Here is a 12474-nt window from a genome sequence, read left to right as displayed (position 1 = left end):
TGGAGCCCGGGGTTCCTGGCTCTCTCTAGGTTTCATTCTCCCCCAGCAGAGGCGGAGCCTTGTGCAGAACGTGGGGAGGGGGGTAGGGATGGGGGTTCCTGCCCTTCTCCACAGCTCTCAGACAGTGAGTGTTTTCCAGTGACTCTCAAACTTGAATCGGCAGGGAGGAGATGGGTAAACGCAGGCTTCCAGGCCCTACCAGACATTCTGAAGCAGTTGGTCCAAGGTAGGGCCCAGGAGCCTATGGCTGAGCAAGCCCCAGCATGGCCAGCCCCAGGAGATTCTGAACCTCCCTGCACACCGAGAAGCCCGGCTCTCGAGGATGAAGCCCACCAGTGCTCCTCCTACCTGAGCAAGCAGAGGCAGCACCTCAGAGTTGGTTAAACTGCAGAGTCCTGGGCCCCACTCCAGAGATGCTGATTCAGTGGAGGGAGGGAGGGAGGGGCGTCCTGAGATTCTGCTTTTCTAACCTGTTTCCAGGTGCTGCTGCTGGCTCATGGGCCACACTCAGGAGCGCTCAACTAAACCCGTGTGGGTACCACGTGCAGGTGCCGGCGATGGGCACTGTGCCTGGAGGGGCGATCACAGCTGGCACTTAGTAAGCACTTCCTATGGGTCGAACACTGTGCCCTGGCCGCTCAAGGTGTGCTCCGTGAGCCACATCCTGAGGAGCAGAACTGCGGTCCCATCCAGCCTCAATGGGAACCTGCACTGGCAAGCTCCCTGGGGATCTGTGTGCCCATTAAAGCAGCACTTTTTAATTTTTTATTTTTTGGGGCAGTGCCTCGAGGCTTGCAGGATCTTAGTTCCCTGACCAGGGATCGAACCCATGCCCCCTGAAGTGGAAGCTCGGAGTCCTAACCACTGGACCTCCAGGGAAGTCCCTAAAGCAGCACTTTGCTGAGACCTTAACCCCATCCTCCTAACACTCCTCAGACGCAGGTCAATGATTCCCCTGATTTTCCAGCTGAGATTCTGCAGCTGCGAGGTTAAATGACTTAGTTAAGGTCTCCCAAGTGCCACCAGCAGGAGCTGCAACCAGAAGCCGGGCGGTCCAGCTCCAGAGCCCCTCACCCCAAATCACAACACCCCCTGCGGATTCCTGTTCAAGCCCCACAACCACTGTGACAGGTGGCCTCCGACTCCGCACTTTACAGATGAGACCTCGGAGACCGGGGGAGTCAGACCAACCGCTCCGAAGCGCTCCCCGGGGAAACGGCGGGCCGGGGGCCTCCCAGTCTGCTGCGTCCACGCCTGTGTTCTTCCCTCCCGGCCCACTCCGTCTGCGGCCCAGGCCGGGGTAGGGGTTCCGCCTCCTAAGCCCACAGGCTCTGCGGACACAGTCGGGGGCAGGAAGTGGGAACCGGGGCGGAGCAACCAGGAGTTCAGTATGGTCTGAGGACATTCTTTCTTCGCAGCCAGACTCAGCTCAGTGTGCCTTTTGAAAGGCAGCAGAGAATAGCCGTGCTCAGCCCAACGAGGCCGGCCCCTTTCAACCTTCCACTTGCTGCCATTTCCAATTACAACTTCAGAGGGCTCCTATAATTTATACATCCCAGGATGCACTGCTCCACCTGCTTTATGATGGGAGTTCATTACACCATTAAGGTTAAACTTTTATAAAGTACTGAGCAGGTGGTGGGCTGGGCGCCCGGCTTAGTTACCGCCGCCGGAAGCCTGCTGAATGGGGTTCACCTGGGGTGGGGGGTGGGTCAGGCTCTCTGAAGGGGCCAAGAAATGGAGAAGGCGGCCCCAGAGCACGGGGGCCCTCTGTTAGCCGTTTATTAAACTGCACGGTAGAGCGGGCAGGCAGCAAGGAGAACAATCTTCAGCAGCTCAGCACCGCTGGCAGGGGGCATGGGGGTGAGAGGAAGCCTCCTGTGCTGCCTGCCAGGGCGGCGAGGTGCAGGGTCTGAGCCACAGACGGGCCCACACATGGGCAATGAAAAGGAGTGGGCAGGCTGGTCCTCTCAGCAACAGGGTGGCCATAGGGAGTCTTCCTTTTGTAGGAACCTGTCTGTCCTTCCTGTGGTTCACGGGGTCCCTGAACCTGATGCGAGATGGGGGAGCAAGAAGGAACACCCCGAGAGCAGGGGCCAGACAAACGGGGGTCCGAGGCCCAGCCGGCCAGCTGCAGGTACACGGCCTCTAGCAGGTCCCTTCAGCTCTCCAAGGAAGCTGAGATCCTCAACCTGTCCCTCAGCTGTCAAACACATGCGCCTCCCTCCCAGGGCAGTGCCCCAGCACAGAGCACGGTGAGCGCCCGCCGCATGAGAGCGGTCGCTATCCTTCGCGTTAAATGAGTTACCGCACATAGAGCACTTAGGAAGGTGCCTGGCAGAGAGGGCTCGCTTTGCTATTGTTGCTGTTGTTACATTTGTCTGTTTATGTGTCAGTCCTTGACCTGGGAACTCTCTGAGGAAGTGGTGGTAACTTTTCTTATTCCCAGCTCCAGGCACAGGGTTAAGCGTGCAGTAAGCTGCTTGACGAGTGTCCCTGAGAACGGGTGACGGGAGTTTACAAGCGGCAGGACTCTTCCCTGCTCTGCAATCTGGCCCCAGTCCCGGGGACGGTGTCGGCAGAAGACCAAGTTCTCTCAAAGGTATGAGGCTGAAACCACCTCTTGAGAAAAATTCCTTGGCTTCCCAGGAGGAAAGAGACTCCAGATGCGGCTGGTTTTTCTGGCTCCGGGACACTGGGGTTGACTCTGGCCTTCTCCTTCCACACGTCCCTGGAACCGAGGAGGACAGGGAGGGTTTGCTGTGACGGGAAACTCCAGCCTCAGGTGGGGCTTTGTGGCCCCGCAGGCTGGCTTCCTTCTCCAGTCGCTGCCCCAACCGACAGGCTCCCAGGGCTGGAACGGGCCGGACGGGACTCCGGACTTGTCAAGGTTGCCAGTGTTCTTGGCTGTGAGGCCAAGCCATGATTGCCATGCTCGGGATGCACAAGCTCACCCACAGGCCATCTTCCCACAGCCGAGGGGAGCGGGAGGGGCTGGGGGGCTGCCACTTGGCACAGGGAGGGTCAGAGAGTGTCTAAGGAAAGACCTGGCTTCCCCCAAAGGCCTCAGGGGAGGAAAAGGTGGACCAAAAAAAAAGGCAGCCGGATGGAAGAGGCGCCAAAGGGAAGGAAACCAAACTAGGAGAGGAACCAAAGAGGGACGGGCAGCCTCAGAGAGTGCTGGGGCAGGAACAGGGTCAGTGCCAGAGGGACGGTGAGACGCTGCCAGCTCTGACAAGTGCCAGGGGTGGTGCAAGGGTTGCCTGGCTGCAGGACGCAGCCTCAGGAAAGGGAGGGTCCTCTCAGTTTAGCACCGCCTGGGGGGACAGAAGAGTGGACAGCGGGTAACACTGACAGTGCTCTTGGCATTGGGCGGAACTTCCAAAGAGGTAGCGTCTCATTTGATCCCGACAGCTGCCCAGTGTGCCATATTCCACTAGATCCCCCATTTCAGAGATGGGGAAACTGAGGCTCTGAGAGGTTAAGTGACTTGCCCAAGTAGTAGTGGACTCCAATGGAGCTTTACGCTGAAGTCCATGTTTGCACGCCTATGTTACACTGAGTTTAAAGAGAAAGAAAATGAATCAGAGGTGGGTGACGGGAGGAACGAAAGGGCAGCATCGTCTTGGAGACCTGGCAGTCCCAAGCGGGCCAGGTGGGCAGTGCCAACTGGGAGGTAGCGCATCCAGCGAGACTGCAAAGGCCAGGACAGTGCCCTCGGCTGCTGGGCCCCGGGCTGCCGAGAGGTCCTGCCTGAAGCTGCAGCAGGGCAGCTGTCCCAGGGCAGTGCAGGAGCGTGGATGAAGTGGAGCCTGATGTAATCCCCGCCTGCAGAGGGTGGAAACTTGGGAAGTGAAACCAGCCGTCACCTCACTGCAGCCCGGCCACAGATTTCCAACAGTCATGCCAGGCAGGCCTCGCCCCTACCCACAGTCTGAGGCCTCTGCCCTCCTCTCCGGGGCCCAGGGGAGCCCTGGAAGCACATGCTGCGCTCCCCATGCCCAGCTCGGCGCTGAAACGTGCTCGGAGTAAAGCTGATGAGAAAGCAGAGGGTTTCTAGCCAACGCCCTGGGAAGCCTGCCATCGAGAGGCTGACAGTCTCACCGCTTTCCGGAACAGACGCAGGGCTCACCTCTTCACCAGGCTTTCCGCATATTTTGAGGGGTGAGGAGAGGTCCCGGCGGCTGCATGGTGAGCTATCCTCCTTCCTCACCAAACCCTGCCTGAAGCGACCTGGTCAGGCTGCCCGGGCGTGTGGGAGACCAGAAGGGTGGTGAGGCCCAGAAACCCCAGGTGGGCCCCACGCACTTCCACGCAACCCAAGGCCCCAGCGCAGGTGGGGCGGCCTCCAAGGGCCCAGGCACTGGTCAGCCAACCGGGACACCAGACAGCGGTCTGGCCCCCACTCTAGGGACCTCCTGCCCAGCTCTTGGCCCAACAGCAAGGCCTTGAGCAAGGCCTTCCAGCTGGCAAACCATGGAATTCACTAGCCCATCCGGGCAACTCAGAGGGTGGGTGCAGATGCCCCGGCCCGGGACTATGCCCCGTCTTAAGCATTCCTGGCCTTCACGCCAGCTCCTGAAGCTTTGAATCTGACACACAAGCAATTCTAACCCTTGATCAGTACAGTGTCTTTCCCATCCAGCATCACCTCTGAGCATGGGGACAGCCCATGAAGGAGAGAGAGTATCATTGTTGCTCTTATACAAACGGGGCGACTGAGGCTCAGAAAGGCTGAGTGACTCATCTGAAGTTGCCCAGCAGAGCCAGGGGCAGAATCCAGGCCCAGCACCCTCCACCTGCCTTGCTGTCTCCCTAAAATCACCCATCCTGGGATCCCAGGAGTGGGTACTCCTGGTCCCCATGGCAAAGGAGGGTGCCCGACACATCAGGCCAGACAGGCGAAAGGTTTGAGGCGTTGGATCAATATACAGATATCTGATATACAGGCCAGAGGAGATGGAGAGAGAAGAGAATTACAAGAAGAACGAGACCAGCACCCTGTATCTCAAGGCCGCTGGAGTCCAGGAGGCCCTGGCCTCTATTAGCTGAGTGCCTAGAGCACATTTCTAAACCTCACCTATAAAATGGGTTAATACCACCTGCCTCTCGCGTGGTTTCGGGGATTAAATGAGCTAACGCATGTCAAGTGCTTAGCATGGCGCCTGGCGTGTGCACTCAGTAAGTGCTATTTGCCATCACTGTTAGCCTTCAATGAGGACATGGATTAGCGAGGGGAACAAGCCACGAACATTTAACAACACACGCTCAGAGGGGCGCCAGCGCTCTGCCCCCTGATCACGTCAGGTAGGACAGTGCAATGGGGCTGGAAGAAAGGCGTCACGGGAGAGGGGGTCTGTGTGGGCCTGAAGGAGAGGCAGGGCTCACAGAGCAGAGGGAGGGGTCCTGGTTTCAAACTCTGGCTTCCCACCTACTTGCTGTGTGTCCTTGGGCAGGTAACTCACCCTGTCTGAGCCTCCTGTAAGACAGGGGTAGAGGGATGGGGGGAGTAGAGGGATACCTATTACAAGGAGTAAATGGGATCCTGTCTATACTGTATGCTGTGCCAGGTTGAGTTCCCCGAATTCACAAAATGGAAACTATTGTTATTATTACTGTTGTTTTGTGGCTGAGCAAAGGCTCCTGGAGACAGATGCCCTGAGGCCTCCCGACCCCCAAACCTGAGAGGGTTTGGCAAAAGCCAAGTGCAAGGCGCTGTTCCTGGGGCGGGGGTGGGGGCCAGAGGAGCAGCCCCACCAAGCTCACCCCACCGTGAGGCCTGCCCAGCAGGGGCAGCCATGTGCTGGGAGGTGCAGGGTAGATTGTCTATAATGAGGAGACATCAATAATAAATTAACCTCAAGTAAGTCCAGGAACATCAATCATAAATTAATTAAATGGCTCCAGGAGACGCGAGGACAAGGGGCCTCTTTGGGATGAATTAGAGGCGGCCTCCTGTCTCACCTTACACGGCACAGCCCACCCTCTCTGGCCCCGGCCTGCGGGCTCTGTGGCCAGGAGCATCTCCAGGTGGCGGAACTGGTTCCCAGGAGCAGCTCCCAAAACACAGGTGAAGATAAGCCCCGTTCTCCCCACTCCCCCTCCCCTCCCCCTCCCCCTCCCCTCCCCCTCCTCTCCCCCTCTCCCCTCGCCCCTCTCCCCTCCCCCCCCACCACCCAGGCTAAGAGAGCTCTCAAATGCCCAGAGGGTTTTGATGAAACTTCCCAGAATAGTAACATCCTGGGCTGAACTCAGGCAGGAGAAATTTCAAGGGGTAATTTGGTGAGAAAATGATCAAACACCCGGAAATAAGTGCTAAGAATACTGGAACCCCCTCAGTGGGTCCACAGGGACGAGAACAGCCTCCTTCAGGGGATCCCCAACAGCCTCCCACTCACACTCTGGGCCTGGAACCCACCAGACTCAAAGCAGCTGAAAGTCAAGTGTGGGAGCCGCATCAGAGGCAGGGAAGAGGCCCTGTTCCAGGCCCCGCCTCTACTGACCAAAGTGACAAACCTCGGGGCCTCCACCTCCCCTCCGTAATCAGTCAGGGTGGTCTCTCCCCACCCTGCCCAGGGCGGCCCCTGCCCCGGTTCAAGCCCTCCAAACCCGGCACCTGCCCGAGACGCCAGCTGGCCTCCCCACTCCTGCCCCCCAGTCCCGCCGGCACCGGCTGCCAGACTCTCGCTCAGAACACTTTAGTGACTGCCCACGTTCATGGGCCAAACCTTCAGCCTCACTGTCATGACTCTTGGGGACCCAGCCCCAGCTCACGATTTCAACCTTTCATCACTTCTGTTTCCGGCGCCCGTAGTCAAGCCAGACCACAAACGGTCAGCCCCTCGCTTTCCCAGCCATATCCCCCGTTGCTGCCATTTCCTCTACAATCACCTGGCTGGCCCAGGTTAAAGGTCACCACCACTTAAGTCTCCCCTGATCTCCTTTGACCGCCGGTGGCACCCACCTCTTGACGTTACAGCGTAGACCTCTGTGTCCATCTCATATCTTCTCAATAGATTGTGAACACCAGAATCTATACCTTAGAGGCGCTAGTGTGTCCACTTCATCTTCATGGCCCTCACTGACCCCAACCCTCGGTGGGTGCTCAAGAAATAACTGTCGACTCAGTCGGGGTGGAACCATTCCCCAGGGGCCAAAACATTATCTTGTGTGTGATTCTATTAACAGATAGGCCAGATTCCATCCATGCCAAGGGTAGGGTGGAGCTAATTTCTCCTTATCGAGAAAAGGGACATGACCTATGACATCTCCCCCGGTGCTAATGTATGCAGATCATGATGTAACTGCTTTTCTGTGGAAAAGATCCTGCCTGCAGGAGCAAAAACGTAAACCGAGTGTGCTTGCCTCCATCATGATCTCTCCACTCGTCAGGCATGGGATTCTTACAACCACCCCTGTGGGAGGTTTTACTGTCCCCATCTTACAGATGGGGAAACTGAGGTGTAAAGAGATAGCAGGATTCAAACTCGGGTCTGTCTGACTCCAGAGTCCCAAATCGTAAGGCCTCTGGGCTACAGTGCTCTCTTCTGTCACCCCGGCGGACTGTCCCCGGCTGACATCCCAGTGGGCTTGGGGAGGAGGTGGAAGCAGGCGTGTGTGAGTACATACGGGCGTCAGAGAGCCACACCCCCAGCCTGGGCGTCCTTCTAAGGAATACTGAGAAAGCAGAAAGGTTGCTCTCGTAAGAATCACATGGAGACGTTAAACTCACCCTCCTGGAGCTGGAAGGAGACCTCCCCCTGACTCCCACTGTTCTCTCCTGCTTCGTGGGGCCCAGCAACACCCCACTGCACACACCCACTGACACCAGGCCAGCCAGACACAGGAACCCACAAGCTCCCCCGCCACCAGGCGCTCCACACCCCCTCAGCCCTCACTTCCCACAGAAACGCTTGCTTACGGGCACACGCGGCTTTGCACACGTGCAATCGCCCGGCAGCCGTGCAGTGACAACGGCCCTACCCCTGCCCGTCTCCACCGTGATCCTGCAGAGGACTTGGGCACTCCTGCCCAACGCCCTCACCTGTGGCCAAACCACTCCCCTCCACATCACCTCCCCGGACCCCCCTCAGCAGCTGAGAGGACCCCACAGGGTAGGGGCTTTCCTGGATCCTCCTCGCCTACACACCCAGTGTCCCGTCCACCCAGGGAGATCCAGTCCAGCCAAAGTCTGTATCAGAAAGGAAAAAGGAAAATCAACATTAACAGTCTTTAGCCCTACCCGCTGAGATGTAACCACATCCCACAATGTCCTGGGCTCCACGGCTCTAAAAGATTTATCGTCCTCTGACCGCACGCTCATTGATATTTCCCCAGCGCCACTCACCCGGTCCACTAGAGTGTAATGTAAAGCTATTCCAGGGAGAAACCGAACTCAGATGGAACGTGGGCCAACAGGCGATTAAACCCTAAGGGGGATCCCTTTCTGGTCCCGGCGAGAGGGACTGCGGGGAGGGTCTGGGCCTTCAGCTGTGGCCCAGGAAGCCTCTGTCCAAAGATGCCCGATTCCCAGGCACCCCTGAAGCTGAGCCGTCGGGCACCATGATTTATGAGGTGGCTGAGGAAGGAAAGGTTGCCAGGAGCTGAGTTAAGCAACTTTTGGAGAAACATGGACAAAGAAATAGGCATAGGACTGAGGACCAGAGTTGAAAAAAATCTCAGCTCCAGAGAGCCGCTTGCCCTCGATGGCCACTCCTGTGTTACCAGCCCCCTGCCCCAGCTGGAATCTGCTCAAAATCAGCAGCTGTGCAGCACGACGAGGGGTGGTGGTGACCTGGCTGGGCTCCCTGTGGCCTCAAACCCTGAGGACTCGGAAGAAAGCCCTGCTCTGCTTTTGGGAAACAGAGGCCAATTCCTCCTGTCGACGTCTCCGATCTGCCCCGCCTGCCACCCAGCTCTGCTGTGCAGAGTCCCAGCATCCCAAGCAGATGGCAAGGGGTGGCTGCAAAGGGGTGGAGCAAGGGGTGGCTCCTGGATCCCCAAACCATGAGGCTGAGCCACAAATCAGAACAAACAGGCGGAGGTGTGGAGGGTGAGCTGAGGGGATGTGAATGCTGAATATTCACATCAGGGAGGCCTGAGGCTTCCTCTTAATGGACTTGCACTAGGAGAGCTTTCCAGGCAGGAGCTGAAGTGCTGGCAACTCCTGCGGAGGCAGCAAAAGGGGCCCAGGGAGCATGTGGGACAGGCCTCGGGCACCCCGCGGATGACCTGGGAACAAGTGGCCGAGGAGGCACTTGCAGTGCCAGGCAGTGTCCAGGCGGCAACCCCTGGGCAGGGGCCTGGGGGGTCGTGTCCTCTTTCTCCCCTGTGGCTTGACACTGCAGCATGGACACAGGACAGAAACTTTCTGCCTCGGGACCAAGCTTGTGAAACGGGTTGCTGGCTAAGGCAGACACTCACATGGAATGCTGGAGAAACCGGGCCTGGGTTCACGGAATCAGGCCTTCCAGTGCAAAGCCTTCTCGCCGTGGGGTATGTAATCCAGGCTCTGCAGCCCATTATCAGGAACTAGGCCCCAGTGGCAGAAAGTAAAGCAACTGGCAGCCACCCTCAGCTTCTCCACCTGGGAAGGCCCTTCAGGCAGAAGTGGGCCCACGTCCTGGGGAATTCCTGCTACACCTGTCTGCCCTTAGAGACCCCCTATGAGGGTACCCATCACCCCTTCTCCTTGCCCCGTGTATCCGAGGGCGCCCCCCATGGGCCCCAGCCTCCTGCCGACCAGCCTCAACCTCACTCACAGGACCCCCCAGCCCTGCATCCCTCTGGTGACTGTGACCCACTGGGCTTTCTCCAGGCCACAGCCCCCAAAACTCTGATGCGGCTGCTCCCCACCCCCATCCTCTGAACCCAGAGCCAAAGGAAATTCTCAAGAGAAAGTGCACACTTCCAAGTCTCGCTCCCACCCAGGTACCCCAGATCTGTCAGCCGAGGACACCTCCCAGCCCTGCACGGCCACGAGCACGTCTGCAGCCCTGGCGAAGGGCTCCCTCTTGCTCTGGCCACTCCTGCAGGACGCTACAGTTGCTGTGGCCACGCTCGGACAGTCCTCGGGAGCCCTGGGGCCTGGTTCCTGCTCGGCAGCTGACTCACAATGTCAACAGATCCCACTTTCCCCACCAGGAGCCCTTACGCTCAGGGCCTCTAATTCCCTATGACAGGCCCTCGACCTTCCGGCTGCTTTCTTCCCCAATCACATTCCATGCCTCCATTTCCTCTGCCTCCTGCCTTGGTCTCTTTACCTGATGATAACCCCTGACCTTTGGACAGCCTTTCACAAAGGGTTTCCACAGGCACCATCTTTCATCCTCTGCGACCACCTTCTGATGTGGCTCTGAGAGGTAAAGTCACCTGCTCAAGGTCACACAGGCAAGACTGGAATTCAAGTTTCCTGGCTCCGCATGCACTGGACAACACTCTAGCTTTGAGGAACCTCAGAAGCATCTCCAAGCACCCACTTTGGCAAGTGAGCTGCCACCCCCACCCTAGTCTCCCACACCCTCAACTTGGTCTTTCTGGACTCCTAAAGGTCTTCTCCAGGCCCAGCCTCATTTACTCTTCTCCCCCCGAGAGATCCACAAAGACCTAACAAATTCCCCCACATCCTAAGACTTCTCTGGGGGTCGTAAATCGCCCCTCTGTGAAGTAGAACACATGTGACGCTGAGTGTGACCCTCACCCAGAGCTTCCCAAAGGACTGATGAGGGCAGACGCAATCCTAGCACACTCCTGGTGCCTGCAGACTCATCTTTCAAACATCACCCAAATGATCCTCTGGACCCAAAGGCTTCCAAGCATCATAGAAGAGAGGCAACTCCCAGACACCCAGAAGCGAAGGAAAAGGCAGGGCCCGGGAACTACAGACGGATAGAGCAACACACCTCCCCCCGCCCACCGACACGGCCCACCTCTCAGCCCTGCACATTCCTCAGGACACATGTTCAGGGAGAGTGAGCAGAGCTGAGAACCGTCCACCTCTCCTCTCCTCCCCAAAGCTGGATGAATTCATGAGCCCAGGACAATGCTGAGACAGGTCTCCATCTGGGTCACCATCGGCGTCCTCAGGGTAGAAGCATCTCCAGGCATCTCTCTTTCACGTCCATTATAAAGGACACCAACCTTCTCTCAGCTTTCTGCCTTCCTCAGTCCAGTGCACCCAACAGATATTAAAGGTGGGCCCGCAGTGCCAGAGGCAATGCCCCTCATCATCACCAGGGTGGGAGGATGGGCATTTACCCTTCCCATCCACCAGGGTCTGAGGGCCATGGATTCTCCCCTCGCAGGACCAGGCTGCCCCGGCACCACGCTGTGCCAGGGCCATTTCTCACAGTCACGCTAGGAACTCCTGCCATGCTGAGGACACGAATTCTTCAAGCCCCGGGTGCCATCACTCCAGACCATGTCAAGGCCAGAGCCATCCGACACCTTATTAATGAGAGCACTTCCTCACACCCCTGCCAGGGGCACCACCATGCGCCCACAAGCTGGCCACCGCCACTCCAGAACCAGTCCAAGTGTTGTGCCCACCGCCAACCTGTACTGAGGGCTGCGCCCGCCTAACACCTGGGCACCCACCACCGCACCAAGGTGGGGGTGACTCTTCTGACACCCGTGCCAGGAAAACCACGCTGCCTGTGCCAGACCCACGCTGCCCACGCCCGTGCCACGGGTGTCACCATTCCCACACTGGTGCCAGGGGCTCCACGGATCTCACACCTGCCACGGCCGCGCGTGGCAGCCGCGCCTCCGCCCGCGGACCCGTCGGGCGGGCCACCGCGCGCCCTGGACACTGCCCAGCTGCCGCACCGCTCACACCGCGCCCGAGTCCGCGGCCCGGCCCGCCGCGCCCGCGGCCCCCCTTACCTCCAGCCCGCCGCAGGGCTCGACCCGCCGCCGCCACCGCGACCGCCACCTCCATCCTGGGCTCCCCAAGGCCCCAATTCACTAACTCCGCTTCCGCAGGGCGCCGGCGCCGGCGCGAAGGCCGCCTCCGCCCCCCGGGGGACGCTGCGTCCTTTACGTAAACCCCACTCCGCCGCCAGCGGTGACCATGGCGACGACCGCGGGGCGGCAGCGCCCTCTGGTGCCAGGGAGGGGAGCGGCGCCGAGGCCGGAGTGAGCGGAGTCTTTCGCGGGGCTCCACGCGTGGGGGCGGTGGGTGCAGGACTCCCGCCGCCGCTGCAGCTTCGTGGGCGGCCAGGAGGGGCAGGACCGGCCGCGCTGCATGCGGGGAAGGGAGCTGCCTGGGTCCCCCTCCTTCAGGCCCCGCGTGACCGGGTTTAGCGTGGGAGAGGCAAAAAAGCATGTAGGATCACTGGAGAACTGGTTCATTTGGGGGGAGGAAAGAGAGAGATGGGTTCCACCTCCTCGGGGTGCTGAGCGCTCCTTTGGGGGGGGGGGTCAGAGCACATCATAATCATCTGTGTCCTCCCCTCACCCTCTACCCCTACAGGG

The 12474-nt window shown here is 59.0% G+C and overlaps 1 protein-coding gene across 1 annotated transcript in view; it reads right to left on the bottom strand.

The window, feature by feature from the left end:
- Positions 1–12005, bottom strand: part of DAGLA (diacylglycerol lipase alpha) — a 62368-nt gene extending 50363 nt beyond the window's left edge. Inside the window, exon 1 of the mRNA XM_059931728.1 lies at positions 11884–12005. The gene's annotated coding sequence lies outside the window, so the exon portion shown is untranslated. The remainder of the gene's footprint in view (positions 1–11883) is intronic.
- Between the last annotated feature and the right edge of the window lie 469 nt (positions 12006–12474).

This window comes from Balaenoptera ricei, chromosome 8, assembly GCF_028023285.1.
Source record: "Balaenoptera ricei isolate mBalRic1 chromosome 8, mBalRic1.hap2, whole genome shotgun sequence".
Lineage (NCBI taxonomy): Eukaryota > Metazoa > Chordata > Mammalia > Artiodactyla > Balaenopteridae > Balaenoptera > Balaenoptera ricei.
This window is presented reverse-complemented; position numbering and strand designations above follow the sequence as displayed.